The sequence below is a fragment of the Physeter macrocephalus genome, chromosome 17 (genome assembly GCF_002837175.3).
Source record: "Physeter macrocephalus isolate SW-GA chromosome 17, ASM283717v5, whole genome shotgun sequence".
Taxonomy (NCBI): domain Eukaryota; kingdom Metazoa; phylum Chordata; class Mammalia; order Artiodactyla; family Physeteridae; genus Physeter; species Physeter macrocephalus.
Window position 1 is genome coordinate 27,850,175 of NC_041230.1, and position 12,200 is coordinate 27,862,374.

Below are 12,200 nucleotides of genomic sequence, written 5' to 3' on the forward strand. Positions count from 1 at the left end.
ATGTCACTGTAAAATGCTATTTTAGCTTTTTCCCAAAGTTGCCAATTTGGCAACATTTTGTCAATTATAAACGTCTCTGCTTCAAAAAAATCTTCTAGCAAATATATGATACTAAATTATGACTTATTTAATCACAGCTTCGTATCATTCAGTAAGCACTTCTGGGAGACACCTGCAATTTTTAAATGTACAATTTTTACATTCCCCACTATCAAATATGGTTTTAATTATAAATTCAAATTTTCACAATGAAGGTGTGATTCAAAAGAAATTTAGCATTGAATTTCAAGTGGAAATCTTGCCCTCAAACTTATTATTAATTAGACTGTAACAGGATTAAAACACAAGAACAGTGTTCAATGTCCAACACCAAGATTAATGAGGAAAGCCTCACAGGAGGTGTCAAAAGCTGAAGACTGGTTCTGCTCTCCTCTCTTCTTCTGAATACATAAACTATGGTTAAATGACAGCATCATTCTACTTTGTACTGTATCTGTCAGCTGTCAATTACAACAACCAAAAGAAAATTATATCCTAACAGATACTATTGTTTCAGATGCCTCTAGAAGAGGAAAACGATGATTAACAACAACAAAAAAAGTGCTGTCGGATATCTCTTTACAGTCCTGTGAAACTAAGTAAAAGAGTTAGAGCTAATCATTATTCAGAAGGTAGACTTCTGGAGAAAACAAAACTACTTTTGCAAATATGTTCCTATACAAGGGTTTCATCTTCAAGGAATTCATGGAAAAGACTCTGACAAGTACAGGTTTCTGGTAACTGACTATACTGCTGAACTGAATGAATAAGCATTTTCAGAACTCTAATGGAAAACTGATGAATTCATAAAAGTGCTAACAAAAGATCAAGATAAAAAAAATTAATTACATGGGACTGAGTGAACTGATGAGGATGATTATAATTTTTGTGACTTTCTGTTTGAATAAAAAAAAAATCCCACAAGGACTCAGAGGCAAAAAATATACAAATCAATTTTCACTGCAAAGTAAAGGAGCTGTTACAGTGGAGGATTACTGGACTGAATGTCAATATCATGACATAGTATGAGTGTGTTTCATGTTTGGTAATTGCAATCATTGTTGCTTTTGTTGTGGTCATCCATTTACAACGCTTGGTGTCAGTTTATTTATCTCTTGTAAAAATAAAATACAGTGTGTGTGTGAAAAAAAAATTTTCTTAATAGCTGTTCTCTATTTTAAGTAATATAGATTTATTTGTAAACATGTTGTAAATAAATGCTGTTGGTTGAAAAAAACTTTTTTTAATAAATAAAATAAAATAAATCTTAAAAAAACAAAAAAACAAAGAACTAAAATAAATTACCCTAGACAGAAGAGAAATTAAAGACCTGGGTGATTCAGTACAAGTATGGGCCTGGATGATTCAGTGTTTGCAGTAAGGAGTGTGTAGTATCAGCTTTCTTGATACATAAAATAACACTTGCATTATTTCATCTTCAATGAGCAAAGAGAAGCAATCTGGCATCACACAGAAACATAAAGTAACCACACAGCCTACCTTCTGACAAATTCTTGGAGTAGAAGGCCTGGGATAGAACTGTGCACCCCATCCTGGCTTTGCCCCGCATCAGCTCTCTGACCCTGGGACCAGCCCTTCCTCATCTCTGGATCCCACTTTCACCACCGGTGAGACGAAGGGGTTGGCTCAGGTGATTTCTAAGGTCCTGCCTGCCGTGAAGAATCTATAGACGTGGGACATTTTAATTCAGTCTTTAAACTCACTTAATGAATGTGTCCTTGGAAGGAGCAGCCCCATTTTAGCGGTGATGAAAAGTATCTGTATAAAGAACCTGAGGAATGATACAGGCCCCATATTACAGCCGGCATAAACAGGGGCAGATCACCAAGTCTACCTCCAAAAGGCTTTGGCTCTGGCTCATCTCTAGAAACCAACAGTTCTCAGTTGGGGGCAGCTTTGCTCCCCGGGGAGCACTGGCAACATATAGAGGCATTTTTGGTTGGCACAACTGAGAGAGAGAGGTGATGTGCTACTGACATCTAGATGGCAGAGGCCAGGGATGCTGCTAAACATCCTATGATGCACAGCACAACCTGCACAACAAAGAATTATTCAGCCTAAAACATCAATTGTGTCAAGGTTGAGAAACCCTGCTGTAAACTAAGGAAGGCTTCTTGTCCTGAGAGCCATGACATCAGCATCACAGGCACCAGGAACCCTGGGAAATATATGCATACATTTTTTAAAAAATATAAGAGAAGCACTATAGTTTTTATCAGATTCTAAAGTCTGAGTCCCCTGCCCCTCCAACCCCAAATAATCTTAAAACACTGTATATACAGAATTATACCATTTGAGTTTTTAATGGTGGTAGTCATTCCCCGGTATACCACACAGCAATGGAAAAGATCAAACTAAAGCTACATGGAACAATAGGGATAAATTTCACAGACATAAAAATGAACTAAAGCAGCCAGACACCAAAAAAAGATACTGCATGATTCCATTTATATGGATTTTAAGAAGAGAAAAAACTAATCTGTGGTGCTAGAACTCAGAACACTGGTTATCCGGGGGGTTGGTGGGGATGGGGAATGACTGGGAGGAAGCACAACAGAACTTTTCTGGTAATACAGACTGAAATGTGTCCCTCCAAAATTCGTATGTTGAAGTCCTAACCCCCAATGTGAAGGCATTTAGAGAAGGGACCTTTGGGAGGTAATTAGGTTTAGATGAGGTCATGAAGAGGGGGCCCTCATGATGGGATCAGTACCCTTCTAAGAAGAGACATCAGAAAGCTGCTTCCTCTATCTCCCACCCCTACTCCACACACACATTCACCCAGGAAAGTACATGTGAGCACACTTGAGATGGTGGCCACCTACGAGCCAGAAAGAGAGAGGGTCTTCACCAGAACCCAACCATGTGGCACCCTGGTCTCGGACTTCCTCCAGAACTGTGGAAAAACAAACTTCTGTTGTTTAAGCCACTCAGGCCATGATGGTTTATATGGCAGCCGAAGGTAAGACACCAGGGTATTGGAAATGTTCTATATCTCAATATGGGTGATGGCCACATGATTGAATAAATATATTAAAATTCATCAAGCTTTACACTCAACATATATTAAGTGTATATAATATATATAATACATATGTTAAGGTTTGTTCACAGGTAGAATTTAGAAGAAATAGCAAGAAACATAACATTAGCATAGCAAGAAACTTAGCTATCTCCAGAGAGAAAGCAAAGCTAAGATTTGGGAGATTTCTACTTTCCGTTGTACAACCCTCTGTCAATCTGAATCCTTTCCATAAGTGTATGTGACCTTTTCTAATTTTTAATAACTTGTTCATTTTAAAACTGCTCTAAACTCCCTGCCTCAGAGTGTCTGTCTCACCACTGCCCCTGACTCCTCGATGGCAATGAATGTCAAATCCACACTCCCATCCTGCTTCTCGAACTCACGCTCCAAACCAGGAGCTTCCAGGCACTCCCTGTGCGTTTCCACTCAAACCCACAACTGCCACACCCAGTGCACCTCAAAATGCAGTCATCCACCCACCACCACCGCCGCCACCAGACGCCCTCCCAAACCCCTTCACCTGTACCTGGGCTGCACTCTCTCAGGTTCCAACTCACTCTTCTCCTTGCATCTGTGCATGACCTTGGACTGTTTATTTATAGCTATTCTCCACTCTCCAGACTCAGAAACCAAAACAGATGCAGACACATTTTTGAGAGAAAGCAGGCAGTTATTCCTCATTATCCAAACTACTGCTCTCCCTGACAAAATCTCAGGAAACCAAATACTAGACTCAGATAACATGACATCCCTCACTCTCCAAATCTCTCATTACCTAAACAGATTTAGAGAGCAAGGGATACTTTATTTTTGCAGCACCTTCTGTTGTTTTTCCTTTTCCAGCTTTATTGAGATATAACTGACACACAATATTGTGTAATTTTAAGGCACACAACGTGGTTTGATAGACATAAATACTATGAAATGATTACCACAATAAGGTTAGTCTAACTGTTGCTTCCATCTTCATCACCATCACTCAAGGCCAGACTTCCCGCCCTTTATGCCCAAGTTCCTGCTAGACGCAAGTTCCAGTCCCTCCCACTGCACACCTGCTCGCTGCGACCACGTTCCTCTTTCCACCATCACTTTCCCTATGTTGCTCCTGAACAAAAGCCCTCAATACCTTCCACTCACGGGATCCAGAGGAGGCACGGTTTTTGGAGAAACACTGTGTACCAGTAACGTGATTCACTCTGTCCCTGACCGTCCTCGTGCATACACTGCTCTGCTCATGCCATTTTTCACAACCAGTAACATCTACTCACCTTCTACCACACCCCTGAGATCCAGCCAGGAACTGTACCCTCTAGCTGTGTGACCTTGGGCAAGTTAATTACGCCCTCTGGGCCTCACCTGTGAAGTGGAAAAATAGACATACCTTCCTCGCCTGCCACACAGTAACCACTCAAACATCAGCTATGGTTTTACCACGAATTCAAGTCCTACTTACCAAAATGGTTTTCCTCAATACCCATCCCACAGGAATCTCCCCTCATCTAGATTCCTCTCTACTCCATTTATTTATTTGCCTTACACGTTTCTATGTGGCCAGCCATCTGTTTTGGTGCTCCACAGGGTTTCTTTTTTCTTTTTTAAATTTTTATTTATTTATTTATTTATTTTTGGCTGCGTTGGCTCTTCGTTACTGTGCATGGGCTTTCTCTAGTTGTGGCGAGCGGGGGTTACTCTTCATTGAAGTGCGCAGGCTTCTCATTGCAGTGGCTTTTCTTGCTGCGGAGCATGGGTTGTAGGTGCGCAGGCTACAGCAGTTGTGGCTCACGGGCTCTAGAGCGCAGGCTCAGTAGTTGTGGTGCATGGGTTTAGTCGCTTTGCAGCATGTGGGATCTTCCCAGACCAGGGCTCAAACCCGTGTCCCCTAGCATTGGCCGGCGGATTCTTAACCACTGTGCCACCGGGGAAGTCCCTCCACAGGGTTTCTGCAGCCTCCTTATTTCACTCTGGAGCTCTCACAGAGCTATTTTCTTCAATATATAGTTGTTTATTTGCTGTTTTTTGTTGTTTTTATGGGGGGACAAAGCGTTAGGACCTGTTAGTCCACCACCCTGCTGACATTCTCCTCATTTGCCTTATGTTATCATCTATTAATACCTAGATTCCTTCTCCCCCAAACAGCTTAAAATTTAAAGTATTTTGTAGCTTTACCTTTTTAAAAATATATATATATATAACTCCAACAGTGCCCTTAAACAGTAGCTAGATCCTCAATACAGTCACTAACTGCCAGAATAACCTTCAGCAAACCTTTCCCAAAATGCCTAATGACTCATTTTCTAAATTCCTGTGTTTGCCTTGTAAAGTTCACCAAAGTTAGAGCCCCATGTACACGTGAGCACACTCGAGATGGTGGCTACCAACAAGCCAGAAAGAGAGAGGGTCCTCACCAGAACTCAACCATGTGGCAACCTGGTCTTGGACTTCCAGCCTCCAGAACTGTAGAAAAACAAACTTCTGTTGTTTAAGCCACTCAGGCCATGGTGGTTTATATGGCAGCTTTCCTTCATTCATTTAACAAATACTTATTGAGCATCTACCACATGCTAGGTACTGTTTGTTCAAGGCAATGGGGATGGAGCTATGGAAAAACCAGACAAAGTTCCCCAGCCTCAGGGAGCTTATGTCTATTAGGAGACAGACAATAAAAATGCATAAACATATAGACACATGATGCCAGGCATTGATAAGTGCTATGAGGGAGGTAAAACAGGGAAATGCGGCAGAGTGGATGGTGGGACTGCTTTAGCTGGGGTGTTCTGAGAAGCTTCTTTTAAAAGGAAACCTTTGAGCAGAGACCTGATTGAAGTAAGGGGGTGAGCTATGTAGATATTTGGGGGAAGAATGTTCTTGCCAAGGAAACAAGGCAGAAGTGTAGTTTGCATAGTTGAAGAGCAGGAGGCCACGTGGCTGAAGCACATAATCATGGGGAAGGGTGGTGGGAGAAGGCGTTGGGACAGGGTCAGATCATGTTGGCTTCCCAGCACCAAGGACTTTGGATTTCAGCCTACTTATGACGGGAGCCAGTGAAGTGTTGAGCCTTCTTTAAGGCTCATTCCCACTGCTGTGTGGAGAACAGACAGGGGGCGTGAGGGGACAAAGTAAGAACAGGGAGACCAGTCAGGAGGCTACTCTATCACCCAGATGTGAAACCTGAGACCCACGTGGACCAGGGTGATAGTGGTGGAAGAGACAAAAAGTGGGTCTGATTCATGGATACTATATTTTAAGAGTAGTTTTAGTGTAGACATGAATTGCTGATGTAGAGTGTGAGAGGAGAAAAGAAGTCAAGGACAATGCCAAGGCTTTAAGCCTGAGTAACTCAGACCATGAAGGTGCCATTTACTGAAACGAGGGAGACAGGGAAGGGAGTAAGCCTGACATCACAGGGCTGCCGTGAGGATGGCATTAGATTATAGAAGTAAAGCCCATGGCAGAGACCTGCGCAGAGCCAGAGCTCAGGAAGTGATGGTTGTCCTCTTCTTCCACTGTCATTGGTTCCTTCGCCTAGGATTTAGGTCTCTCCTTCCCGAAAATAATTCCTCATCAGTAGGGGAAACTGGGTGAGGGGTACAGAGAACTCCGTACTATCCTGCATGTGTTCTATAAATCTAAAACAAATCTAAAATAAGAAGTTTATTTAAAAAAAATTCCTCGACCCCATGTCCTCCTCTGGCTCCCACTCCCTTCATAAAGAGACGGCCATCCCCTGTCACGCGTCATTCATTCATCACCACTGCCATCTAACTTTTGCTTGCCTGCCTCCCACTTCCTGAATTCCCCGGCAGTCACCACTGACCCAACTGCCAAATCCAATGGACTCTTCAATCCTTCCTTTCTCACAGCCTCTGACACCCTGACCGCTCCTTCCTTCCTGAAACTCTCTCTTCCCAAGATGTGGAGATTCCACCTTCTCCTGGTTCTCCTCCTCCTCCTCCCTCTCTCAGCCTACTCTGCTGTGTCTCCTTCACCTACCCACCCCTCAAATGCCGAGCTTCTATCCTTGGACCTCCTCTTCTCACACTATATATTTCTCTGGATAACATCCACTTGAACTTCAACTACAATTCCTACCACAGCCATTAATCTCCCAGATGGCTACAGACCTCTCTGAATCCGTTCACATACACATATGCATCCAAGAGAACCACACACACACTCTTGAGCAGGCAGTGCCAGGAGGCTCAATGCTGCCCTTCCCCAGAAAGTCCATCCATGGACCTCGGAGGTCTATCTGGGCCCAGGCAAGGACACTGACCTATCAAAACAAAGGTGACTTCCGTATCTCTATGTCCAGCCCAGCTCTCTCCCAGGGCCAATATTTCCAACTGTTCACCTGACATCTACAGCTGGCTGACCAGTGGATGCCTCAAACTACACATTATCCCAAACGCTTCACTACTCTCCCCTCTTAGCTGCCACCGCCACCATCACCAGCACCACTTCCTCCTCCTGCATTTCCAGTCTCTCTTGATAAAACGATTAGCACCAGTCAATTCAGCCAGAAACCACCTCAGGCTCCCTTTCCTCTCAGGATATCCAATCTCCAGGTCTATCTCCCAAACCTTTCGGAAGTCGAACCCTCATCTCTTTTGCCCCCACTCTAACCTCAGGCTTTTCTCCTGCTTATCTCAACAAGTCTAAGCCTTCTTGTTCCTCTAACCTACACTCCCCTTGGCTAGAGAGGTCTTTATGAACCGTTCCCCTGCCTTTATACCCTCAGGAACACCTTCCATCTCCTATAGAGGGAAGTGCTCATGCTTTGACACAGCCAGTAGGGGCACCCTCCAAAGAACGGGCATTGCCACCCTTACCATCCTCATCTCTTACTGCCTCCCCGCAAAGATACTCTAGCAATTCTCTACTCCTTGGGATGCCTCATGCTGTTTCCTCCCTTCACACACTGGCACATACAGGTGTACACTCTGCTAGAACACAAACATACCCTGGCACATGGGAACTCCTGTGTACCTTGCAAAGTCAGCTAGGACAGTCCTACCTACCTCAAACCCCTCCCACACTATTCTCAACTATCTATTACTGTTCTTCACTGGCCAGGTGGAAGAGTTGTGATGATTTTATTCCCAAGTCTGTTTCTCTCTCTACAAGGAGAATTCCTGTAGAGTGAGGTCCACAGACTGCTCAGCTTTGAATCCTCAGCTGCTAAGTTTGGTACAAAAAAGTTACCGAATAAATGTCTGCTGAATTAAAGTGACCTGTTCCCTGAACATACCTCAGGTCCTCACCTCCAGGTCTTTGCTCTGAACCCTCCCTCTCCTTGGCACATCTATCTTTCTCTCTACCTTATTTTCTACTTCAGCCCATCAGGAAGCAGGTTTAGACACTCAAGTTCACCACATCTCCAATGTTCCCACCTCAAGGTATTTGCACTTGCTGTTCCCCTTCCAGAAATGCTCTTGCCCGAGATACTCCCCTTTCTGATTTCAAACAGGTCTCTGTTCAGACATCCTTGTCCTCTTTTTAAAAAGGCCCTGCCACTACATGCTACCCCTGCGGGCTTATTGCTGGTGATGTGCTCCACAGAAACAGCAGCTCAGTGAGCACAGGCCTATCTCAGTCACCGCTGGATCCCCAAGCCTCTAACAGTGTCAGGAACATGGATTTATTTTCTATTTGTTGAGCACCTACTGTGTGCCAGGTCTAGGTGCTGGGGATACATCAGGGAACAAAACAGATAACGTTCTAGAGAGGAAAAACATACAATACACAGACAAATGAGTAAAATATAAAAACAACTAAAGCAATAAAGGAAAAGAGGAAGTGGGGAATGTCTCACTAGGTGACCCTTGAATAAAAACCTGAAAGAAGTGAGGGAGCAAACCATATGAATATTGAATCACAAGCACAAAGGTCCTGAGGTCGAAGCATGTCTGCCATGTGGAAGGAGAGGGTAGCAGAAAACGAAAGTGGGAAAGTAACAGTGGGTCAGATTATGTAAAGCCATATAACTCACTGTAAGGAGTTCATCTTTAAATGAGATGGGGACCCACTGGAGGGTCCTTCTATCTGCTGTGCTGAAAATAGGGTCCAGGGAAGAAGCCAGGAGACCAGATGGGAGACTATTTCAATAATCCAGAAGAGAGGTGATGGTGACCTGGCCCAGGATGCCAAGCATTGGACATGAAGTAAGAAAGAAAGAGAGCAGTTAAGGATGACTCAAAGGTTATCGGTCAGAGCCTTTTACATTACTGAGAAAAAAAAACAGCAAGAAAAGCAGTCTGGGAAGAGAGGTGGAGGGAACCTTACTAGCCCTATCTTGAAATGTTCAGGTTGAGTTCCCTACAAATCATCACAGTGGAGATATTAAAGTAGGCAGCTGGATATAGGTCAAGGGAGAGGCCCAGGCTGGAGATATTCATGTGGGATCTGTTAACCTAATAAACAGGCATTAAGAACAATGAGCCTCGAGTGAGATTACCACGAATAAAAAATGAAAATGTCCCAAACACAAATTCACAAAGAAGAATAACTGAAAGAAAGAAGAAAAGATACGATGCCCAAGGGCACCCTCTCACAGCCCCCAAACAGAACAGAAAGGTGACCCTTGCTGAAAGACATTTTGGTCTAAACAAATCATAACCTCTTGTCACACCCGACAAAGGGGCAAACCTGGACCAGCAGCTCTGTCAATGGGTCGTCCAAACTTGGAACAAAGACCCCTGCGGTCGGCCCCGTAATTTTTAAAAGAGACCCAGTAAATGCAGGCATTGCCTTTGCAGAGGATGGGGTGCTGTGGGCCCAGAGAAAGTGCGGGCCACCTCCAGGTTCTAATCACTAGCATCTCCCTGCACGGGAAGGAGCATTCCGCTGGATGCAGACAGAGGAGATAGGCCAAGGCTCACACGGTAGTCCCTTTCCCGAGAGGGAAACGCCTCCCGATAGAGTATCCCCGAGGAGCGAGCGAGGGAGCTGACGGGGCGCGGTCAGGAAGATATCAGGCGGAGTGTGGTGGTGGGGAGGGGCACCGATCCAGCCAAGGGTGGGCTCGTAGGGCAGGGGTGGGCGTGGTGGCGTGGCGCGCCGGCAGAGCGCTGTAGTGGGACAGGAGGGTCGCCAGGGGGCCTAGGCTCCGCATTCAGAAAAAGGGCAGATAGAAAGCACTCCCGGAGCGCAGCCCGACGCTATAATGGGGGGCGGTACGACAGGGCGCTGTGTCGCTGGCGTCAGGCGTGCCAGCTGCCATGAGGCGAACGGGAAGTGAGAGCAGCACGGCTCCGAGCACGTGGACCGGGCTCCGCCCAGCCTCTGGGCCTTGGGTTCAAGGACCAGCCCCGTGTCGGAAGGACGGGGCCACAAACACCCTTACCTGGCGTTGAAGCCGCGTCACCCTCTCAGGTCCGGGCTAGAGAACGCGGCAGCCGCGTCTCGCGCCGCTCGCCCGCGCTTCCTGATTGGCCGAGACCGGCCCTCCCAGAAGTCCCCGCGCGGCGCGCCGCCAAATGAACTTTATGGAGACCCGAGGAGGAGGACACGGACATGGGCGGGGCTTGGGCGGGGCCTTCGACTGAGCTGTCACTCCCCACAAGCACCCAGCCACCGCCCTCACTCCTCCCACGCGGTCAGAGTCGGCTCCTGCCGGAGAAAGCGATCCCACAATTGCCTGCGCGGATTTCTTACCCTTCATTGGACACCATCTGAGTGCCAGGCACTATTCTAGGTATTGGGGGCACAGTGGCAGCCACGGCAGACAAGATCCCTGCCCTAATGGAGTTCTCAAGCTGGTGGGGGAAACAAAATATAATAAATCACCTCCAGTTTGTAAGGAGGGCAATGACGAAAAAAGCAGTGTGATGAGAGAGAGAATGTGGTCAGGGAGGGCCTCTCAGAGGAGGTGCTGGATGAGCTGAAACATGAATGATGAGAAAGGGTCAGCCTTGCAGAGCCTTGGCTGCAGAACATTCTAAGTAGAGGGAACAAATCTGAAGGCTCCACCGGGAAACAAGCCTAGTATTTGAAGAATAGAAAGAAGGGGAGTATGACTGCTAGAGGATGATCCAGCTCAGGTGGGATAAGACTCACAGTTGGCTGGGGCCAGACTTTGCCGGTCCTTCAGGCCACAGCAAGAAAGTTGAAGTTATTCCTCATGCAAATGGAAGCCACCGGAGGATCTGAAGCCGCACTGTGACATAAGCTGACTTACCTTTATAGACGATCTCTCTAGTCCTCTGGGTAGAGAAGAGGGAAGCAGAGGGGAGCTGGGAGGCTATTTCTGTGTCCAAGACATAAGGAGAGTGGACCTTGGATTGTCACAGTGCCCACTCATGCAACATACATTAGTGCTCACAATATGCCCAAAATGAATGAGACCCAGTCCTTATGATCTGGTGAGGAAGCAGAGTGTATTTCAATGTAATGTGCTAAGTGCATGACAGAGCTATATAAGGATGCTAAGGGTGTTTAACCCGGTCTGGTGGGTTGAAAGTCAAGGAGGCCTTCCCAGGGGAAGTGACACCTTAACTGAGCCGTAAGGATGAATAGGGCTTAGAATGGCAAAGAGAGAGAGAGGAGGTTTTTCCTGGCCTAGGGAATGGTGTAAGCAAAGGTAGAGAGGAGAGAAATAGTGCTATTCCCACCCTCACCACACCTTTCCTCTCACTTCTGACAGATTCTCTCCTTTACAGAACTCTAGCCAGGCTCCTCTGAGCCCTGTTCTCTTCTAGGGCCTCAACTTCAGCCTGTAAGGACTTGAGCAAAACACCAACATAGTTTCTAACAGTTCAGGGCCACATCCTTAGGTGACCCTAGCCCCTCTTAAAGTACCTGCCAGAGAAAACTCAAGGCTGCCAAAAGAATTTACCATTTTTTCCAGCCAACACCTGAAGATAGGGTCCCTGTCTCCCAGCCTCTGTGGGAGGGCAGGAGCCTAACTTCAGTGAGCACCAGTTAGCAAATCCAGATGAGTTTCACATGGACTGACACCTCCTTCCCACTTTTGGTAATTTTTCCCTAACTCAGCAGAGCTCAACCCCCTCCCTATTCTCTGATTCTCCCTTTGAAATGCCCAGTCACCTCTGTACAAATCAAAGTTGAGTTCCATTCATGCTGGACTCTGTTCCTTACTGCAATAGTATATTGCTGA

General features: G+C 45.9%; 1 protein-coding gene across 3 annotated transcripts in view; it reads right to left on the bottom strand.

Annotated features, from left to right (window-relative positions):
- Positions 1–10,517, bottom strand: part of NUP93 (nucleoporin 93) — a 105,457-nt gene extending 94,940 nt beyond the window's left edge. For 2 of the 3 annotated variants that reach the window (XM_028477576.2, XM_007129599.3), the window contains exon 1: positions 10,428–10,503. The gene's annotated coding sequence lies outside the window, so the exon portion shown is untranslated. Of the gene's footprint in view, positions 1–10,427 lie in introns of all 3 variants that reach the window. The other variant, XM_007129600.3, reaches the window with a different exon arrangement.
- Positions 10,518–12,200: the final 1,683 nt, after the last annotated feature.